The sequence below is a fragment of the Rhea pennata genome, chromosome 5 (assembly GCF_028389875.1).
Source record: "Rhea pennata isolate bPtePen1 chromosome 5, bPtePen1.pri, whole genome shotgun sequence".
Taxonomy (NCBI): Eukaryota; Metazoa; Chordata; class Aves; order Rheiformes; family Rheidae; genus Rhea; species Rhea pennata.
Window position 1 is genome coordinate 1493527 of NC_084667.1, and position 9415 is coordinate 1502941.

A 9415-nucleotide genomic window follows, 5' to 3' on the forward strand; every position below is an offset into this window, starting at 1 on the left:
GTGAATTCCCGTCTGAGTTCAGCCGAAATTTGGAAGCCTGTGGTTGTAGTAGCTGATTTTGTAAATAGTTTGTATAATAAATAAAATATATATAAAAAAAATGCTGTCGTCTTGGCTCAGAATTCTTTGGGGGAAGTACAGAGGGAAGCTGGCGCCAGCCAGCTAGTGCCATGAGTGGGCAAGAGGCCTCGTCCGGTGTCTCGCTAAGCCTGCCTGCTGCGAGGGCAGGAGCCGTCCTCCACCGGTGACCTCTCGGTTCGCCGGGAGGGAGGGTTCTGCGCGCGGCTTGCAGCCCGCGGAGAGGCTTTGGGCAGTAGCCTGGAAAATGGGCAGAAAGTATTTTAACATACCTGTCTTCTAAATGAATAATGAAGTTGGTGCAATAACTTTTTAATCTCGCTGTGTAATACTCTTACTATCTCTTACTTTGAGCTGCAGGTATTGGTAACAATTGTGCTTAACTGAATTGTCAGGAGGGTTAGATGGAGCCGGGAGAGGAGACTTTTGAATCCGTTGTGTCTGTGAAGTTGTACGGGATGCTTTCAGATTGCAGGCTGGAAACAATGTACCTGCAAGTCTCTGCTGAAACAACCAAGTAAGTAGTTACACGTTGACCGCTGGTTGCCATCGGGGCAATATCAAATCGCTGTGATTCTCTGAGCTGTTCCCAGCTCTGATGAAAAACTCTGCATTTGTCACTAGTTTTCTTTGGACTTTCCCCTCCCCCCCCCTCCATTTGGCTTAAGGATTAAAATCATACTGAACTGGAAAAGATTCTGGAATGTGATTTTTGTCTGCTAGCATTGCTGCTTGGGAAGCTGTGAAACGTGTTTTGTTTCCTAGGCTGTACGGAGACTGAGCCCCTCCAGTCAGCGCAGCGCTGGCTGGCTGCATGTGTTCCACAGTACAGCGAGGCAGATGTTCTTACACACTATGAAATCAGCATCTAGCCTTGATTCTTGCTTTCAGGCTGTGAATCCTGGCTAAGGAAGAGTGAACAGTGTATACGAGTCCCAGGGATCGCCTCTTTGGCATTGTGCTGGCTCGTAATATTTGGAAGCTGCTTGTGGGAACGAGGCCTTTTTATACCTTTATCAGTGACTAGAAAGGTCAGGTAGAGCAGTGGTGAGTGCAGCAATGGGTCCAGAGATTCAAGTTTCAACATCCCTGAAAATCTCAGAGACTGAGCGTCTAGAGCTGCTAGAGATCAGGGCATTAAAAGCTGGGTGACTTGTCTGCAAACCTGGCATGAGCAGAATGATACAGAGGAATTACTGCGCTCCTTCTTAAGATACAAATCAGCAAACCATGTGGATGAGTTTTGACATGCCATGACCAGTACTATTCACAGGAAGGGGGCCAAGCTGAGGGTGGAGCTCTCAGAAACACTATCTGTTTGGGTGTGAGAAAGCTCAGCCTGGTGAATTACTTCAGCATGAAGCAGGTTCTAAAGTTTTTGCCGCTCTTTGCAGGATGTCTGATACCATCTGGCTGCCCTCACTGTCTGTTCTGGTCACCGCTTCCCTGGATGTGCTGGAGATGGAACAGTGCCAGTGACCCGTTGCTGGCTCCACCGCCTCTACTTATCCTGGTACCTGTGTTTGCATGGACTTAGGACCGAGAGAGGAATTGGGCCCATGCTTTTCATATTGGAATCCTGCATGTGTGGAATCCAACTTGTATCTTCAGCTATAGCAAGTAGTTGCCTGATGTCTTGGATTTGTGACTGCATGCACAGGTATTTGACCTGAAATGTTTGAAGGTAGTTGTACTGCTTGGGGAACTGAATTTTGGCACAATCAGTTCCTCTGCTAAGCTTTCTGTTTGCCTGGAACTACTGAGACAGTGTCTTCAGAAATCTGGAGTGAAGCATTTGGGGAAATGATGCTTTATTTGGATAAGATTTCTTCTCACTTTCATAATCTTATGGCAGAGTTGGTCAGTTTAAACTAGGCAGCATCTCCTTGTTCCCATTCCTTGTTCCTTTCTAGGTTTTGTATGTTTTTGCTGTTCCATTACCATCTTGTGTCTGAATGACCTGGCACATGAGAACAAAAAAATCTTGAACATGTGATTATGGGAACTATAAAAGAAAACCACTTACGGGAAACAGCAGAGTCCACCAGAACCTCAGCCTGTTTTGGCATTAGCCTTGCAGTGCGGAATCTGAGATTTTAGAGTCTTGCTGTTAAACTCTCCTTGTTTGTGGTGGGTGTGTGTGTGTGTGTGTGTGTGTGTGTTTTTTTTTTTAATTGAATGCGTGAGAAACCCTAATCTCGTGCTCTCAAGAGCATGAAACTTGATTGCAGGAGGAAGGTGTTACTGCATGGACTTGTTCATTTTTAGATTTAATTTACTATAACTTTTTTTAATAAAACAAAACAGCTGTAGCTGAAGCTCACCCAAAACTCCTAGTCAGTCTTTTCCAGCTACCCTTCTGCAGGGATGGTGTGCTACGGAGCAAGTTGAAGTGTGGGCAATTGCACACTGAGTTGGGAGTGGAGAGTGGGGCTGAGCACCAAGCTGCTCTTGGTGTAAAGCTGCAGCGAATACGGACAAAGGGAGCAGAGCTCTTCACCAGATGAGGGAGAGAGAAACTAGAACTGGCTTAATGCTGCTCGAGGCACGTGAAGGCCAGAGTAAGGTTGGGTGGGTTTTGCAGGGAGTGACTCTGCAGTGGCCAAAACCAAATTCTTATCTCCCTCTTGAGGCGGTTTTATGATAAGCTGTGAGAATAATGTTGGCCCATACCCATCCCTTAATTTCAGAGATTTATGCGAACATAATACTGAAGGTCTGTAAACTGATGCAATTTTCTAAGTAATCTTAATCTCATCTCTTAGCAGAATGAACAGCTACTTAGGGCTTTCTTGTGCTTCTGTAGCTGAAGTGTGAGGTTGCCTCAAGATGAGATCGTGCTGCTTACGGCAATGATGAAGAAACACAAGGAAATACAATTCTCTGCAGTCCTTTTGGAGGATGGTGAAGCCAGCTCTGGGGGTTTCACATTTGTCTGGAGAAGTGGTTTGCTGTTTAGAGCTAGCTTGCTAGCTTAGATTTGTGGAGGCCTTTATTGCTGGAGTGCAGCAGATTCAGACTCCTACTCAGAAAACTGGCAGGTTCTTCTCCCTTGTCTATGTGATCAGAGCAGTCAGCAGCACTGCACAGCCTTCCCTCTCCAAGGTCTTTCCATTTATTTGGGAGCAATGCGTAATGCACTGGTAACAGTTGCACTAACTGTTGAAGCTAAAAGTAATAGTACAAGAATGTCTTCTTGGTGTCCTTAAATAAGATATCGAGCTGTTGTTTTTGTACTGCGTGTCCTCACCTGTTGACAGCAGCTCACAGGACCACTCTTTTAGGCTGACCAGCGTCATCTTGTTTCCTTCTACTCCCCCTCTTTCTGCTCATCTTTTGTCTTTTGTCTGTGGCTCATTCACCATCCTAAAGAGGTGACATTGTCTCTTTGTTTGGAGGTTGTATAGCTCCTTGTTGTATTGCACAAAGGACTCCTGTTTCAAGATGTTGGCTCCTACTGCTACACTCTTAATACTGTCAATATTAGAAGACCTAGCAGTAGGTAACCCTAAAGCTGGAAAGTTAAGTGACTGGCAAATGCTGGCAGTTCTGCTAATGAATCTTGTTTTAGAAGTCTTTTCTGACATCTGCCCTGGTGCCTAGTTCTGCTGCACTCCCTGACTCAGCTCTAAGCTCTGAAGTGAGACTGTCCAAGAGCCCTGTGTGCAGAACCAGCAGAACCACAGAGTCTGCCCTGCTGGCCACAGGGATGCTCAAGGTGACAGAGTGCGAGGACAAATACCAGCGTGGTGGCCCTATTCTGCTGTTGGACGCTAACTGTGGCTAGTTGGCCACCAGAGGGGGATCGATATTCAATTTAAGCTGCTCAGGTGTAAGGGTGGCCAACTTCAGCTCTCTTGAAACCCTCCTGAAGGTTGGGTGACTGGTATCTTTCCTTAGCAGAGTTCTTGATCTAGCAGATGAGTTGGCTGGCAGATTTTCCTGCTGTGCTTCTAAACCCCAAATTGAAGCATATGGGAAGTGAGCATCTAGGAAGCATCCCCTGGTTCAGCACAAGTCCTTGTTGCACCTCTTCCCCCTTGCCCTTTTGTTTTCTGACAGACTACATATTTAAAATGCATGAAAAGAAATTGGATTTACAGATGTATGATTAACCCATAGAACTCCCTCTCAGGAGACTTAGGACAAAAAGCTAAGTAAGCATGATGTGTTTAATATGAACAAATAGCAGTATCACTAACCAGATTAGAAATATTCCCTCAGGTTTGAGACACAGATTATTCAGCAGTTTGAAGGAGAAGAGGGAGTTTTAATGCACAGACAAGGAAAACATAATTGAGCCTGTACATAGAGCTAATGTTCTCTCTTTAGGGCTCCTTCGGACTAAATGAGCTTTTCTGTTAACTGAAGGCACCACTTACCTATCAAGAGAGCCTAGGGGAGTGGAAGTTGGTGTGAGCCTGGAGGAGCTGGAGCAGATGATCTGAGCAGTGCAGCTCCAGACGAGGGGGGAATTTAGCACTCTTTTTACCACCCTCAAAGAAGGCAACTGTTCTGAATTGGTCTGCACGGACTGTGCCTGCCTTGGACCAACTCTGCCCTTGAATGGTTTTTGAATAGAGCTGACTTGACGCAGTTTGTCTCAGGTTTTGCAGTTAGCAGCTTCAGTGGCCTATGGCTTTGGAAGGCCCTCTGGGAATGTCTTTCTAGAAGTTGGCCCTGCTCTGCCTCAGCCCCTCCAGTTCCTCCTCCTGAGCAGGGCCAGCTGTGATTTAAGTGAGAAGTGGCAAAGTTTCAGTAGAGCTGCATACCAAACACATTAGTGAGGTGTAATTCATTTGGTGCTGCTGTGCCAGCTGTAGGCCTGAGATGTTGACCTTGACAGATCTGCTCTTAGCATGAAGAGCAGAGGGAAAGACACCAGGTTAAACAGCAATAGCAGAGGGTGGAAGGTGGCAAAGAGTTGTAGAACTGGTGATGTTGGATCCAGGAGGTACCTAAGGATTCTAGTGCAGAAATGCTTATGGTTCAAAAATTGTCTATCTGGCTGCCTTTCCTGGCTCACCTCTGATCTCCAAATGCTTGCTTCTACACTGGGGCTTTAGGATTGTGGGAAGGGGGGGGAGTTGCTTCTAAGGGAGCCTGTGGAGATGGATAGAGGCCTGGAATCATTCTGATAAAAGGCTGGGGCACTGAAAGATAAAGGGTGCAGAGGAAATGCAGAGCTCCTCCTGATCCCTTTGTCTTGTTGAACAAGGTCAAAGCAATAGCCACCAGGGCTGGAAAGGCAACAAGCATGCGGCTAAGCAAAGTTCTGTTCCACAGATGGACTGAAGACTGGCAAGAGCTTGGGAGGATAACAGTGACGTGTACGTGGATAACAAAAACATCGATGGTTAAATAAGGTTTAAAGGAAACCTTCCTGCTTCAAGGCCAAAGCCTGCCTCAGATTGACAGGATTTAGAACAAAACTTTCTACTTCCCTTTGCCCCCCTTGAAGCTAGCCACTGCCTGGTGTAGGATGCTAACCTGGAGGGGTGTTTGGCAGCCAGTGGCCCTGGGCAGGAAGAGGAAGGCAGAATCTGCTCTAATCTTTTCACAGATCTTGTGCTAATTAGGATTGAGCTAATTTAATACTTGGATAAGGAACAGACAGATCCCTCACAGAATAGAGTGTTAAGGACTTTGCAGAAATCCTCTCCCTTCTAGAGAAGGACCACCCTCTGTGTCTTGGTGTGGTTTTAAAAGGATCTGCACAGAGAAGAGGGCTCTCCCTTTTGCCCTGTTGTCCCACTATAGCACCACTGTGTTGCAAGTGGGTGCTGTCTTCTGGATGAGTGTATTAATTTAGAGCCTGATTGAATATGGTGAGGACCGTGTTGGCATGTTTCCAGAGCATCTATATGTTAACTCTGTTGTCTTAGCCAAATGGTGGTGGTGCTGTTCCCTGGATAAGGTAATTTCCTTTATCTCCCTCTCTGAGATGTTGAATGGATGTGAAACGATCATCAAGTCTGAGCCTGGAGTGAGCTGTGTTGCAATGTTGGGTCAGTGAACACCACCCCTGTATTCTTGGAAGTCTTAGAGCTGGAACACTTAGGGCAGGATGAGTGATGCTCTAAGAGGACAGCATCTGCCCCATGCTCTCCCTGAGCCACAGACCTTGTTTGTAGATACAAGAGCATTTTTTTTTTTCACTATAGCATCAGCCTAGTGCAGGTTCAGTGAGCAGAAGGTTCTCTCTTGAAACCCATCCCTATGGTAAAACCCATCACCCATGGTGAGCCCATGGAGAGGTGGATGCAGCTGTGATTTCTTCTCTGGCTTCTTACTTTTGGCCCTCTCCCTGCATCTCATCACCTGCAGTGAGTGGCAGGCATGCAATTCTTCAGGAGCTCCTGCCCAGCTTTTGGCTCTAAACTGACCCTGCTCCTGTTCTCTTTCAGCCGTATTCCTTCTCTGTGCTGTTTGCCAATGTGACAGTGAAGAAGACAAAGTACCCTGATTCATTGTGCCTTTCTCTCTTCTCTAGGAACCTGCACAAGGAGGGCTCCTTCCCAGTTTTCTCTGGCTGCCTTTTGTGTTTCTGATCAGTCATGGTAATTTACCCTGGCACTGTTTGGCAGGGGCTGTTCTTTGGCATCATGAACAGTCAGGGTCAGCTGTCAGCCTTTGAGCCATGAGCCTAATGCAACAGAACAGATGTAGGTATTTTTTCCAAGTTTTCCCTGGGCAACAGGATTAAAGTCTCTGTTCTCAGCCGGGGTCCCCGGTGCAGTCACTTCCCTCTGTGTTACACAACACCCTATTAAGAAAAACAACACAAACATGTTCATTGAGATCCCTTCCCCCAGCCTGGGAAGGCCAAGGAGCAAAGGCAAGGGAGATTTCCAAAGGTTGAGGAACTGCCTGTGTTTGGTCAAGTAGCCTTGAGTTAATCCTGCCCAGCCATCCCCCTGCGGAAGGGCCCTGCTGCTCTCTGCTCTTCTCTGTCCTGTTGGTGCCAGGGGCAAGAGGTAACACAGCATTGAGGACCTCTTCCTTGTAATCCACTGGGCTGTGGGCAAACCTGAGCTCCACAGATCTGATGTGTAGGTATCAGTGGGGGAGAAACTAGTGTGGCAGCACCACTGCTATGCCTGGTGTCAGTGTGTGTGTCTACCAGCTTGCTTCTGTACAGGCTTCTGTATGTGTGCACATGAGCCCAGCAAAAAGGCATAACAAGGAGAAACTCCAAGGGTTTCCTAGTGCTAGCAAGAGAGATGAGGTTGCAATGCAATCCCTGATGCAGACAGATCTTCTTGCTGGAACTCAGGGTTGTCATGCCCTGAGAAGACTCTAGTGTTTTTCTGGTGGATGCCAAGTTGCTTAGATAGTTTGCTGGAAAGAGGAAGGCAACATGCTCTCTGTAGCTGATTCTGAAATGGTTGTTGGGGAGGGGAACAACACGTGCACCCTTTGTGAGTGGGAGAGGGCTTCCCCAGCAGACTTAAGAGTGTTTGAGTCCATGTGAGCACGCTGGAGGAACAGACAGATCTGCTCCCTCTACGCACCAATTACTTGCTTTAATGACAAAAGACCTTAAATGAACAAGAAAGTTAATTAGGTCCCCAGCAGGCCAGGTTGGAGACCTGCAGGGTTGAGAAGCCTGGAGCTGGTTCAAAGGCGCAGAGGGAGGAGAAAGTCCTTCAGTTCTGTGTAGTAAACAAAGGTGCTGCTGGTTCTCCACCTTGGGAAATGCTGTGAAAACACAGCTTAGGCCAGGATGGTACCCCAGGAGGGGGAGAGACCAATTCCAGGCAGCAACTGTTTGTTCAGGCCTCAGATGAAGGACTTAAACAGCTTGTTAATTCACTCCTCTGTCCAGCTGCAGACTCTTAGTCACTCCAAGCAAGCCTCCTGGGCAGCGTGTGCAGTTGTGAGCCAGATTGCAAGGCTCCCGGTACTCTCTGCATGCTGGACAATCCAGTGAGTCGTCAGCAGGGCTGGAGAGCTGGGGGGCATGTTGCAGCTGTCTGGCCCATCTTTAGCAAAATGTTTGCAGCAGGTTCTTTCCATCTGCTCTGGCCCAAGAGTGACCCTTGCAAACCTCCTCTCCCCTGCAGTCGCCTCAGCAGATGGTGGGAAAGCAGATGGGAAGAAGGAAATCTCTGAAGTTATAGCAACAGAAAGATCTGACCCAGTAGTACCCCTTGCACTGACACCCTTAGGTAATAGGTTCTTGCAGGGCCTGAGCCTTGGCTTTCGTGGCCCTTCTCCCACCCTTCTGAGCACCACATGCTCCATGCTCCAAATCTCAGCTGAGGCTCTGGATGGCATCCAGCTGGAAGAGAGCCTGCCCTAGCTCTGCAAGCAAAGTAGGAAGGGGCACCCACATTATCAGGGAGGCTCACAGGGTGAGAGCTGAGAAATGCTTATGCTCTAGATGATATGTTGATGGGATCTTGGAGCCTACAAGTCTGGGGGAGGTTTGTTTAGTTGCTGTGAAACATTGTGAGCCAGTTAGGGCTGATGCTGCCTTGACCCCGTCACATTCTAGATGCAGAAATTCGGCTTTGGGAAGGTGGGCAGAAGGAGTTCTTTCCTTACCTGTAATTTTTCTAGACTATAGTGGTTCAAGGAGTTGTGATGATGCACACTTGGCCCCACTATGGAGAAAGTTTCAGCTCAGCAAGGGTGTTTGGGACAGCCGAGTTGTGTATTGCCTGCCAGGCCACACCAGCTGCTCTGGAATCAGAACTCAAACCACGATGAGACTTGCTCCAAGCTCCAGACTTTTCCTTCACCTCATTTGTTAGCAGCTTCAGATGCAAATTCTGTGGCTGGTACGTAAAGGCCTGGCTAGCGTGCAAGGCTCCTGTCCAGCTGCCCTTGTTCGAACCTCCTCCTCTGCAGGCCTGGCTGGATGCAAGTGCTGCAAAGATCTCTGAGAGGCAATGTAAGGGGTATCCAGGTTTTATACTGTTCAGTATGAGCATGGTTCCTCTTCAGGTAACAGTAGCGGTTGACTTGGACAGTCCCTTTCCCAAAACCAGAGTGAGATGTGTCCCAGTGCAATGCAGTAGCGTAAGATTTGCCTTTGCATTATAAAATGCACATGTGTCATGAGAGAATGCCCCTTCTCAGTAGCCTGTGCAGACAGCAAGGATAACAGGCAAGAAATAGCATGAAAGGGAATAGCAAAATGGTTGGAAAGGTCATCAGGCATGCTGATGCAAAGTCGTCTAGGGGCTGTGCAGAGGGGTTCTACTGTAGTGTTTGGTACTCTGCCCAGCTTGAAGCTCTAGTGCCATTTAGTAAGCTGGACCGGCCTTGGACTCTGTCTTGTTTGCATAGATGGAAATAGTTGTCATTGTGTCCTGAGCACAGTATTATT